Consider the following 13,806-nt stretch of genomic DNA (forward strand, 5'->3'; position numbering starts at 1 on the left):
AACCAGCATCTGCAGTTCCTTCATATACAGCATGAATCCGCTGTGGTGGATGTTTATGTTAACTTTTATGTAGTTGTGTGTCTTGTTACTTTTAGTATGGCTGTATGGTAATTCAAATTTCACTGTATCTTAATTGGTACATGTGACAATAAACTGACCTTGAAAGCTTGAAACCTTGAAGGAAAAATTTATTTCCAAATTTGAATTTTTGAAATTGAGCTTGAAGTCCAGCAAACAATCCTGCCTGCTAAACTATTTATAAATCAGTCCATTTTGTGGCTGGTGCATTAGTAAATTCAGATTTAAGTCAGGGATATTAATTGTTGTAGGAAGAAGTAATGGGATTGTAAATTCTTGAGCTATTTTGCTAATTACTTTTGTGCAATAAACTACTACAGTGAAAGCAGCAGCCAATTTGAGAGCATTAATCCAGTGAATTTGTTTTGAAGAATTATAATAGGAATGGTCTTAGGGAATTGAATTATAGAAGTCTGAGAACAAATTTTGTAAAGTACAATGTGAATCATGATAAGTAGTGTGGTGTTGCTTCATTAAGTTGCTGATGTTTGTAGTGCTCTGCTTTGTGAATAGATGCTCCTTTATGCAAATATTGTCATGGGATTGGTCACATTGTGACATGCTGGCTTGAATGCAAGGTGTGCAACAAGCTGAAAGCAAGCTACAGTTCTGCAAGGATTCAGCAGTGATGGAGCAATGATCTAAATTCCCTTATGCTGTGACACGGAGTAGAGCATGCTCGGTCTTGCGGTGCTTGGGAAGGACATTTGCTCTGGATGAAGAAGTATGATAGTTAAACCAAACCAACCGATGTTAGTAGGTGAACTTTTTAATGATGGTTACGCCCTACCAATTAGTCCCAGATGGTGGTAGCAGTGAAAAATCTGTACCACTGATGCTGCAAGTACGAAAGGATTATCAGCGAATGCTGGAAATAGTCGGCATTTACGGAGGGAGGTACAGTCAACATTTGTGTAGGAAGAAACTGCAGATGCTGGTTTACACCAAAGATAGACACAAAATGCTGGAGTAACTCAGTGGGACTGACAGCATCTCTGGAGAGATGGAATGGCTGAGGTTTTGGGTCTAAAGAAGGGTCTCAACCCAAAACATGACCCGTTCCTTCTCTCCAGAATTACTCCAGCATTTTGCTGTCTGTCTTCAACATAAACGGGAGACGAGTCAAGGCTTAAGATGATGTTGGGGGTAGGTTGAGAAGATGGTCTGGGGTGAAGAGGATCAGGTCAAAATGAAGGCCCGTGATGAGCATGAGAGATTAAACAAGGATAATGTGTACAGCAGAAAGGATGGTCATGAAAAGTCAAATAACAAACCACGAGTGAAGAGGAAGTGATAATAGAAATAGCAGAGTGATTATATGAAGTTGATGTGTCTGGAATTTTTTAATTTCATGGTTGGAATATGAGATGTTTCTTGAACTTCTGTGATGCTTGGATGGATTGAATCATATGACTGAACCTGTAGAGGCTGGAGTGGGAATGAAATGGAATGGAGGGTAAAATTGATAGATGATCACAAACGTTAGGTCACACTTATGGGTGGAACGGGAAGAACTAAAACTGTTATTTTGCTTGGAAGAATGTTTTGGGCTCTGGACAATAGAAAGGGGGGAGATAAAAAGCAGAGGTTGTGTCTCTTGGGGTTGCATGGGAACATGTGAAGGAAGGGAAGAGGGTAATGGCTCAGGTGATAGTTGTTGGGGACTTGATGTGGATGCCATGGAGAAAATTCTCTCTTCGGAATACAGCAAGATGAGATGAGGAAGAGGCTGTGTTAGTTTATGTTGATATCATGCTTGTAGTATGACTTTGGAGGATCCAATAAATATTGAGGCTAGTGGAAGGTGAGTTCAAGAGATTTCTTATTGTGATCTCCGATGAGAACTGGTGAGAGTTGGTGCAGGAATTATAAAACCATGATTTAGCGCCCATAGGAAAATGATTTCATTGAGGAGTTTTTAGAGGGGAATGATTTCAGAGAGAACATTTTAATTGAAAGAAAAGGAAACCTATAGGAAGCAGTGGAATAGAAAATTTACATCTTCAGACCAGATTCAATGGAGACTGAAGAACTTGGTGTAAGGTCATAAGTGATAGGAGCAGAATTAGGCCATTCAGCCCATTAAATCTACACTGCCATTCAATCATGGCTGATCTATCTCTCCCTCCGAACTCCATTCTCCTGCCTTCTCCCATGACACCCGTACTAATCACGGAACAGAATCCTTTCGGGAATGCTGGAAACCTGAAATTAAATTTTTTTTAAAAATGCTGAGGAAAAACTCACAGGTCAGGTAACATTTGTGGAAAGAAACATTTTATGTTTTGGGTCTAATGAAGGATCGCAGAAATGAAACACTAACTGTTTCTCTTTCCACAGGTGATGTCTAATCTGCATTTTCCTACATTTTTCATTTCTAGCATTGGAGCAATGTTCTGCAAGTTCCAAAAAAGGCAGGCATAACTAGGACACACACAAGTTTCCTCCCATCTTGATTAATTGATTGAAGTCAAAGAAGAAGTTATACAGTGCAATATGTTCTGCAGGCCAGAAAAGGATGATGGAATTAAGATCCATTTAGCTTCTGTTGAAGAATCCTCTTCCTCAGTTGGGGATGGAAATACAGGCGGGCTGGGTATCCAGCACAAAACTGAGTTGGTTATGAATAGGATGCACTTGTGCACATAACAATGGAAGGATAATGTGTAAGGTGTAGAATAAACGAAAAGGTGGGACTAGTGTTGGTCAGTGTAGGCAAGTTGAGCCGAACGGCCTGTTTCCGTGCTGTATAACATTGACTCTAAAACGAGATAAAGCTGAGATAATAAGTAATGTTCCACAAGAAATGAACAGGTTGAAGTAATGTTTCACATGGGTAGCTCTGCTTGAAGACCTAAAATAAAGGTGTCATTTATGACTAAATCAAATCAAATTCCTTTCCATGATAGGACACATTCAAAATGCACCAGGTCATAATGCACCAACATTTGCATTAATTTATTGTACTTCCTTAACTTTTGCAAAGGTTCTAAGGTTGGACTGCAGTCCAACGGGGAGCCCTCTGCTACCTTGCCCAGACCTTCTTTGTATGTTGAGCAAGCGTGCAGGTTTTGCAAACACATCCTGCTGGATGTCAAGGATCCCTTTTCAACAGATGCCTGAGAACAACCAATATTGAGAAAGAGGAAGTCAATGCCACGGATTGGTACTTTGGTCCTTTGAGGGTATGCTTCAGACTGCTGCTTTGATACTGAGTGCAAAAGCAGGATAATTGTGTGTCTTAAAATGAGAATCTTGTATTGAAGTCATTGGGAAGTTTTGATTCATATGAGATGAGTTGCAAAGGATTGTAAAGATATGCTGGTTGTGACAATGCTTTGAGAGATAAATGAGCCTTTGTCTAAGCCCAATACTAGGCTCTGTCATGATGTAGTCAATCCCATTAATCAGGGAGAGGATTGCGAACTGCTTTAGACTTGCCTGGAAACCAGGTTTATCAAGAGTCTTGCTTGACTATAGATTGGAACAATGCCTCCAAAGTGAGCTCTGCTGGTGTCATATAGCTCCAACACTGAAGAACATAAAGCAATGCTTAGACTTATGAATTTCTCGCAGTAAAAACCCATGCACATTAACTAATGGCTGCTTCCAGATTTGCAAAGCTGACAATGGGAGATACTTTCCAACAATCTATGGTAATAATCTCTCCCATTTCTAGATGCTTGGACCAAGCTGCTAGAAGCAGATACAATTAAATTTAAAATGGCAGATACACCCTCTGTGTGAAACATTTACATTTCACATTCACATTGACTTCACATTTACTTCTCGTATGCAAAGGATGTCTTCCCAATCTTCAAATCTACCTCACTGTAGCCTTTGCACTTTCTCTATAGCTGGAACACTATGTTTATTTTCTGTTTTGCACTATCTGTTGTATTTGTGTGCGGTATGATTGCACATGTGTTTGATTTGATTTACCTCGACAGCAAGCAGGACAGTGTTTTACACTCTATCTCTGTGCATGGGAAAATAATGATTTTTTTTTTCTCCCCTCACAACTTAAACCTGAGTACTCTAGTTATAGACTCCCCAGGGGGGAGAAAGGCTCTAGCTATTCTATCAATAGCCTCATAATTTTATAAAATTATAAAGTAACCCCCCCAAATCTCCTTTGTTCCACTGAGAATAAACCAACTAGCCAATTTCCACATAACTACAGCCCTTCATCCTACAACCGTTGAGCAAAGGAATTGTCTTCCTACCTACATAAAAGCTGGGGAAGCAGATGGTTGGGCAGGCAGCAGCCTGCTGTGAGATGCAGCAAATGTCTGGCACAGGATGACTCTGCCTCTAACGTGTAATAAAAATAATAATAAAACTGCTAGAATGGCAAATCGTACCGTGCGCTGCTCTTTGTGCTGTTGTCTTGCTGCAGGATGTCAGTCTGCAAGAACACAAAGATAGACCAGTGGAAGAGAGATCCTTTACTGGAAGGCAGCTTTGCTAATTCTTGTGGTGCTGAGCTCATTAAATTTTCAACATCCAGTTTGCTTTAGTGGTTGAACTGCATTTCACAGTGGCATTGTGGGTAATAGATGGTAATGGGTCAGACAAAACATGCCTGGCAAATATACTTGTCAGGTTTTGATCTTTGAATCGTTGGCTCAATCTACAAAATGATAACATGATTTTGTGTTTATGCTTTTGCAGCTGTGATAAGTTCACACTTGTTGGTGTCATCCTGTAGATATTTTTGACTGCTTTATTTATGAAATAATGAAATCTGCTTTGTTGGAGCTGCCATTACAATTCAGGTTGTGCTGAATCAAAATGGTTTAAGATTACTTCAGCCAGTGGAGACAAAGCTGAAAAAAAATTTATATATTACTTATCCATGTCTTGATAGCATACAGGAAGGGTGCAATTCACTGATGCTTGGCCGATTATGAGTCTGTTGCTAGTTTGACACCTTGATCTTTGGCACCCTTCTTACGTCTTGTACAACTGCAACATGACCTCCCAACTTCTATACTTGTGCTTGGTCTTCTCATTACTTCTGACAACTTGCTGAATTTGAATTTATTCCAATGATAGAGCAGGTTGAAGGAAATTGGAGCTGTTTTTTTTTAGCCAACTAAAGCATTAACATATTAACAATTGTTAATCGCAAACAAGTTCTATTGGCCAGGAAACAAACTATCTGGCTAATCAATATTACTACGGTTTGTTGTAAAGGATTGAAAATTTATGAAAATACAAACAAAAGGACTTTATACATTTTTGGTTTTCCTTCATTTTTTCATCATCTTTCCTTCTCTGCCTCCTCAGTATTTCATTCAGTTTGGTTCACATTCCTTCTCTGTAGTTCCATTTTTCTCGCCAATCCTTGTATCCCATTGATTACGGAGTAATTATGCTGGGCCCATCAATCACTCGGATTCCAGTTGCTCTGGCATCGCTGTACTCAACATGCACTTGCAAGTTTGGACACGGAAGAGGTTAGAGCTGAAGTTGAAGGAAAAGGTCTTGCGGTATGTACCATAGAGTGTCTTGGTTTTGTGAGAGCTTGTCCAGTGTCTTTTCTGCTTTTCCTTCATTAATGTTGTTTTGCTGTGTCAGATTCATATCTGTTCACATTGATAGACACAAAGTGCTGAAATAACTCATTGGGCCAGGCATCATCTCTGGAGAAAAAGGATGGGTGATGTTTCGGGTTGGGACCCTTCTTCAGACCCATCCCTTTTCTCCAGAGATGGTGCCTGATCTGCTGAGTTAGGGTTAATGAAGTTGGTGTCCATTGCAGGTCTGGGTGAGTGAAGGAGGGTTCCGACCCGAAATGTCACCCATCCTTTTCTTCCAGAGATGCTGCCTGACCCACAGAGTTATTCCGGCACTTTGTGTCTATCTTTGGTATAAACCAGCATCTACAGTTCTTTGTTTCTACATTCTGTGCTCACGTTGAGATGGTTTCAGCGCACTGGAGAAATAGCTGCCTTCAATGTGCTGTCTTCAGTTTTTTGTGGAGCGTAAAATACTTTGATATGCTGATTCAACATCTTTAAGGTGCACTGTTGGAAAGCCCAGGCTAAGAGAAAAATGGTAAAAGGTTCCTTTTGAAAATTCTTGGCTGCATTTTACTAAAAAACACAAAAGTGTAGCCAACACACAGTTCTAACATTGTTTTTAAAAACTAAAGAATCTGTTTTGAAAGCCTCCCTTTGGCATCAGATGGCTGCTCTCACCCCTGCAGTGCATGATTCCTGTGGGCATGTTTGAAAGCTGAACCAGGAATGTTTCCCAACATCAAATCAAATCCCTTGAGAGTGCTGCCCTCAATCTGAGTTATGGCCAACAGGATAGATGACATTTTGAGTTGGTACACCCTTCTTCAGAAGAGGAAGTCTGAAGTAGGGTCCTGGTGAGAAACATTACCTATTCATCTTCTCCAGGGATGCTGCCTGACCCACTGACTTACTCCGGTACTTTGTATCTAATGGTGGTGATTTCCATTCCATGAATGATTGGGGGAAAAAAGTTATTTTGGCATTCTTTTCAACATGGGTCTTGCTACAAAGGGACAGTTGACATGTGTTTTTTGTGTTAATTTAATTAAATTGGCAAGTGAAGCTCTCAGTGAGTTCGTTGTGACAACTCAGCAATAGAAAGGGCAGCATTATTTAACTCTAAAAAGAAAAGATGAAAAGAATGTGTTGGCAATTAAACTGTAGTAATTTTCTGGTTATCTGGGCCAACGATTTCAGCTGACAGATCATTTAAGAAACCTCTGAGCTTGTTAACAGCGTGGGTTGTTCTCTTGACTTTAGACATCCATATGTGAGCTGGTCACCACAGACTGCCTGCTGCAAAGCATAAAGGCGAAAACCCTCCGTTCCAGGAGTTAATGACCCAAACAGGTGCTGTGAGTAAAGGCTAGGCCTTGAATGACTATGAAATCCTTGTGCAGTGCCCATGCCTGCTTGGCTGTGACCCAGGCATTGAAACCAGTGTCCTTGATGGTTCCAATTCACATTGTTCAGGTAGTACTCTCTTGTGCTTTGTTCTATCTTTTGCTGAAAGTAGTTTCTTTACAAGCTGAGGGGTTGCTGAGTGCATTATTGTTCTTGGTTAACTTCCTACCCAACCTGAGGCGTCCGAATGTCCAACTAGCCAGCTTCCTGTGAACTGTATCTGAGATTGTTTATTGACGGTTAGAGAGGCTTGTTTGTATTTTTATGTATCCTCCTCCCCTGCTTCAATGCTGAACATTTCATACGTTGTAATATCATAATCTTTTATTAATGATCACAGTGTGATGTCAACAACAAATCACCACAGCTGCAGGAAAAGAAGCTTCAGAAATAATTTTGCTTTTTTATTGAAGCAAGATAGCTTTCAAAGGTTCACTTGGCAACGCCTCAAAATTAGCTCCTTTTTGGTCTTCGTTGAAATTGGATCATTACTGATTTGCTTGCTTGAATTTTCATCCCATGCAGAAAAACCTTCAGATGTTCCCCAGCCACCGCACATGCTCTTTGGAACCCTTTCCAAAATTTCAACATGCTTTAGGTTAGTTTCACCATCCTGTCTTTAATATGCTTGAGAGGTCGTCTATTGTCATCTGCACAGACCAATTGACTAGTCTTTAGACCTAATCATACCATTTAGCATCTTGTAACATCTCTTCTGGCATGGACTTTTAGGACAGTTTCTTTTGGCAACCAACCACAACTGTTTCACTGATTCGTAAGCGCGGCACAGTGGTGCAGCAGAGTTGATACCTTATAGCAGCAGAGACCTGGGTTCGATCTTGACTACAAATGATGTCTGTACGGAGTTTGTACATTTTCCCCTTGACGTTCATGGGTTTCCTCCCACACTCCAAAGACATACAGGTTTGTAGGTTAATTTACTGGCTTGGTTTAATTGTAAATTGTCCCTAGTATGTGTAGGATGGTGTTAGTATGTGGGGATCGCTGGTTGGCACGGACATGGTGGGCCGAAGGGCCTGTTTCCATGTTGTATTTCTAAACTATGCATTTCATGGTATGGCCTCTGAAAATTGAGTGGAAAAATCCGTGATTAGACAATAGACAATAGACAATAGGTGCAGGAATAGGCCATTCAGCCCTTCGAGCCAGCACCGCCATTCAATGCGATCATGGCTGATCACTCTCAATCAGTACCCCGTTCCTGCCTTCTCCCCATACCCCCTCACTCCGCTATCCTTAAGAGCTCTATCCAGCTCTCTCTTAAAAGCATCCAACGAACTGGCCTCCACTGCCTTCTGAGGCAGAGAATTCCACACCTTCACCACTCTCTGACTGAAAAAGTTCTTCCTCATCTCCGTTCTAAATGGCCTACCCCTTATTCTTAAACTGTGGCCCCTTGTTCTGGACTCCCCCAACATTGGGAACATGTTTCCTGCCTCTAATGTGTCCAATCCCCTAATTATCTTATATGTTTCAATAAAATCCCCCCTCATCCTTCTAAATTCCAGTGTATACAAGCCTAATTGCTCCAGCCTTTCAACATACGACAGTCCCGCCATTCCGGGAATTAACCTAGTGAACCTACGCTGCACGCCCTCAATAGCAAGAATATCCTTCCTCAAATTTGGAGACCAAAACTGCACACAGTACTCCAGGTGCGGTCTCACCAGGGCCCGGTACAACTGTAGAAGGACCTCTTTGCTCCTATACTCAACTCCTCTTGTTATAAAGGCCAACATTCCATTGGCTTTCTTCACTGCCTGCTGTACCTGCATGCTTCCTTTCAGTGACTGATGCACTAGGACACCCAGATCTCGTTGAACATCCCCTCTTCCTAACTTGACACCATTCAGATAATAATCTGCCTTTCTATTCTTACTTCCAAAGTGAATAACCTCACACTTATCTACATTAAACTGCATCTGCCATGTATCCGCCCACTCACACAACCTGTCCAAGTCACCCTGCAGCCTTATTGCATCTTCCTCACAATTCACACTACCCCCCAGCTTAGTATCATCTGCAAATTTGCTAATGGTACTTTTAATCCCTTCATCTAAGTCATTAATGTATATCGTAAATAGCTGGGGTCCTAGCACCGAACCTTGCGGTACCCCACTGGTCACTGCCTGCCATTCCGAAAGGGACCCATTTATCCCCACTCTTTGCTTTCTGTCTGTCAACCAATTTTCTATCCAAGTCAGTACCCTACCCCCAATACCATGTGCTCTAATTTTGCCCACTAATCTCCTATGTGGGACCTTGTCGAAGGCTTTCTGAAAGTCGAGGTACACCACATCCACTGATTCTCCCCTGTCAATTTTCCTAGTTACATCCATTGTCAGGAAATGTTAGTGATCTGTTGTACTTTGCAAAGGGCCCAACTCAATCTATGAGAACCCAATGAAGCAGCCCATAAAGTGCGGGTATCCGCATTATCACATGATTCTATTTAGTTTTAATGGAGCAAGAGTGTTCAAAAATAGGTGTTACACTATAATTTGTTATGCCAGATGCTTCACAAAATGCCTCCATGTTTGTATGTCATCTTGATCAATAAAAATGCAGCATTATCCTGACCCGAGCCCATGGAAAATGCAAATGAAAAATTGTCAAGGGCAATTCTCAAAATCCCTTTGCAACAAAGAGGAAGAGCAGAAATTTGATGGACACAATCCAATTCTGATCAGCTGATCTCTGAGACAGTCTGCACTTCCCCATCAGCTTGCCTCCCGATGGTCTTTGTTTTCATATTTAAAGTGCTCTTCCTAACCTACAGACATTGATATTGGGACATTTTATGACTTTCCCTTCAAGTAATTAAATAAACAGAGAAGCATTAATTGAAGTTGTTGGTGGGAATCCCTTCCTCATTCCACTCTAAGCATTGATTTGGATGATGAACTAGCCACCGGTCCTGATACCATTGACACTGTTCTTCATTTGTCTATTGAAGCTATGGATCTTTTGATAAGAAATTACAACTAGAGCTGAGGTAATGGTGTTTTCAAAATTAATTTTGAAAAGTTAATTCAAAATTATCCATCAAACCTTTTTTTATCTCAAATTCTTTTCCACTCCAAGTGAAACTTTAGAGTCAGAGAGCACAGAAACAGACCATTTGTCCCAACTCATCTAACTATGTTCCCAAAGAAACTCTCTTAGACTTTGAACATTTTCTGTTGTTTTCAGTCTACACTATACTCCATTCCTATTCCTTGATAAACTGGTCGCGCTATGTTTTTTGTTTCAAAGTTCCTTCTTGCTATTGATTAGTTTTGGCACCATTTTATATGGATTAAAAATTGCATCCCTTAACCACGATAGCAGACCCACAATTGCTGTTCTGAAGAAGAATACCTCAAACAAAAGCACACAGCAGAAGCATTGTCTGGCTGATTCAAACTTCTCAATCAATGTAGAGTATGTCTCGGCCCCTTTTGCTAAATTTCAGTGAAGGATTAATAATCTTTCCCAAAACACAACCAAAGAGTTTCTTTGGTGCCGGCACCAAATTTGGTATCTTCAACTCTTTTGAATCGATGCTCCAAATGTCATGTTTTCACATTTAATTTTTTTGACCACAACAGAACCATTGCATCCTTCTTGAGCTTCGTGTGGCCAGCCAGATTAAGTTTTTTGCTTGGTCTTTTTACTGACCACTGCATACTCTGTTGTGTTATCACGTCAACTTTTCAAGTTTTCAAGAGAGATTAGATTTAGCTCTTCGGGCTAAGGGAATCAAGGGATATGGGGAAAAAGCCGGCATGGGGTACTGATTTTGGATGATCAGCCATGATCATAATGGTGGTGCTGGGTCGAAGGGCGAAATGGCCTACTCCTGCACCTACTTTCTATGTTTCTATGTTTTTTCAGTTTGTGCATGTTACTGGATTGGCAAAGTGGGGCAATTTGTCAAACTGTTGCCTCATTACTTGAGCAGCCTAGATTCAACTCTGACTTTCTCTACAGGTTGTTTGAATATTCTCCCTGTAACTGTTTGTTTCGCCAGGATATTCCTGTTTTCCCTTTGGGATACGTGGAAAGAATAAAGCTAGGATTAGTATAGGATTAGTGTGAATGGATGCTTGAGTTATTCTGTTTCCATACTGTACTTTTCCAAGGCTCTATAAATTTCTCCAGCTCCAAATGATTGAACATTTCAAGAGTGTTTTATTGCCATTTGTACTAAAACAGAACAAATAAAATTTTTTTGCAGCAGCAGCACAACAGGTTTGTAAGTACAGTGTCAACAGAAAATACAATGAAAAAACAAAAAAGGAAGTTCAACAAATGAAATACTCAATAAAGGGCAAAAACAAAACAAAGCCCAGGCAGTTTGTAATTGGAGTTCGTTGTGTTCAATAGCCTGATTGTTGTTGGAAAGAAAGTGTTCCTAACCTTGGACATTATATTTTTAAGGTTCCTTTATCACCTTCCTGATTGCAGCAGTGAAATGAGACCATTCTCTCCACCGATGCTGCCTGACCCGATAAGTTACTCCATTACAGTGTTTAGGACTGATTGAAGATGGTTGCTTGATGATTGGTAAAGATGGACCAAAGAGCCTGATTTTGCCCTGTCCCTCTCCATAACTCTAAGACTTCCCTCTTTTGTTTTCATTACTTTGAAGGCATATGGATCTAATTCTCTATTGCGCATGGTGAGACCGGATCAATGGCTATCATGATCCTGACTTTCCCACACACGGCCAGTTGTGTGTGCGCGTGTGCGTCTGTGCGTCTGCATCTGGGGCCTGACAGTGAGGCCACAGGGGCATAGTCAAATACCCCTGAATGAAAACAATGCTGAATTTAAAAACTGCAAACACAATTAACAAAACATTTTAATTAACTTTATCCTTCTTAAATAATATGTAAAATAAATAAGGAATATTAATAAACTAGAGCAAACTAATTTAAGGAAACATGCTTGTCCTTTTTGGCTCCTGATCTGTGAGTTCAGAATCCCAACTGATATCAATGAGATGTTAGATCCAAGAGACAATTTTTCTCTGCCTCTCTGTACAGCTGTGTTCCACAACTGAACAGTGCAACATGGCAATGCAGAGTCCCTGAGAGTTGGAATAAATCCAATGGGGCCTAATGACCTCCTATCATTCTCACCACCAAGGCAATCTGCGGGAAGTGCTGCATCAAGAAGGCAGCTAATACCATCAAAGAACCACACCACCTTGGCCATGCTCTCAACTTGCTGCTACCATCAGGGAAACATTATTTAGGAGCCTGAGAACCATTACCTCTGGGTTTAAGAAAAGCTTTTTCCCATCAACAATTAGGATCTTGAAACACCTTGCTCAACCCTAATTACAACCCCACCTCAGCACCAAACCAATCTGAACTTTGCGCTACGAAGTTTGTGCAATGCCCTTTGGCTGCACTATCTTGGTTTTGTTTACATAGTTGGTTTATTTATTGTGACATACACTGAGGGTACGAGTGAAATGCTTTTGTTGTGTGCTAAGCAGTCAGCAGAAAGACTATGCATGATTCAGTTGAGCCATCCATAGTGTACAAGATGAATGGAATTACATTTAGTGCAAGATAAAGACATGAATTTTACGAGCCTGTAGAGCTGCAGCAAGTAAGAACATTCATTATTCCAGTCCTGTCATAATATGACAATGAAACATTTTTGAAGTAAAGTTTTTTGAGATAACTCTGCAGTCTCTCTGTCCTGTTCTGCTACTCTCTCTCTCTCTTGGTGCTTCATTTTCATTAATCACTTTCCCTCATTTTCACCTAATCTCTTCTGCCACACCCAGAGAGTTGTGAATTTGGGGGATTCTCTGCCACAGAATGCAGTGGAGGCCAATTCACTGGATGAATTTAAAAGAGAGTTAAATAGAGCTCTTGGGGCTAGCGGAATCAGGGATATGGGGAGGGCAGGCTCGGGTTACTGATTGTGGATGATCAGCCATGATCACAATGAATGGCGGTGCTGGCTCGAAGGGCCGAATGGCTGCCTCCTGCACCTATTTTCTATGTTACATCTCTTCCTCTAGTCTTTTCAGTTTTACTTTTAGAGATAGAGCGCGGAAACAGGTCTTTCGACCCACTGAGTCCACGAGACCGGCGATCCCCACACATTAACACTATCCTACACACACTAGGGACAATTTACACTTCTACCAAGCCAATAAACCTACAAACCTGTACGTCGTTGGAATGTGGGAGGAAACTAAAGATCTCAGAGAAAACCCATGCAGTTCATGGGGAGAACGTACAAACTCCGTACAGCCAGCACCGTAGTCGGGATCGAACGTGGGTCTCCAGTGCTGTAAGCGTTATAAGGCAGTAACACTACCACTGCACCATCGTGTTGCCCTTCTTTGCCAGATACCTGTACACCATTTACTATATTTAAAAAAAGATCTACCTCCACAACAAGTCCGTGCATTGTAAACGTCTGGGCTGTTTGGGGTTAGGCTAGCAGATATTTTGGAGTGCTGGATGTTATCCCACTTAAAGCAAAACAACCATTTAATCCATGTGTCGGAAGGAACTGCAGATGCTGGTTTAAAGCAAAGATGGACGCAAAATGTTGGAGGAACTCAACGGGTCAGGCAGCATCTCTGGAGAGAAGGAACAGGTGACTTTTCAGGCGGAGAACAAGTCTGAAGAAGGGTCTCGACCCAAAATGTCGACAAAACAATTTAATCTGCGTGATTTTGTTCATTACCAAGTGCAGAGTATTTTCCAGTGAACCCAATAACTTTCAAGACAGGGAGGGAACTCAGGCTGGGGTATGTTGG

At 41.1% G+C, this 13,806-nt stretch overlaps 1 protein-coding gene across 2 annotated transcripts in view; it reads left to right on the top strand.

Moving 5' to 3' along the window:
• map3k9 (mitogen-activated protein kinase kinase kinase 9) overlaps positions 1-13,806 on the top strand; it is a 73,156-nt gene that overhangs the window by 24,677 nt on the left and 34,673 nt on the right. The gene's annotated exons all lie outside the window — the stretch shown is intronic.

Source organism: Rhinoraja longicauda, chromosome 10 (genome assembly GCF_053455715.1).
Source record: "Rhinoraja longicauda isolate Sanriku21f chromosome 10, sRhiLon1.1, whole genome shotgun sequence".
Lineage (NCBI taxonomy): Eukaryota > Metazoa > Chordata > Chondrichthyes > Rajiformes > Arhynchobatidae > Rhinoraja > Rhinoraja longicauda.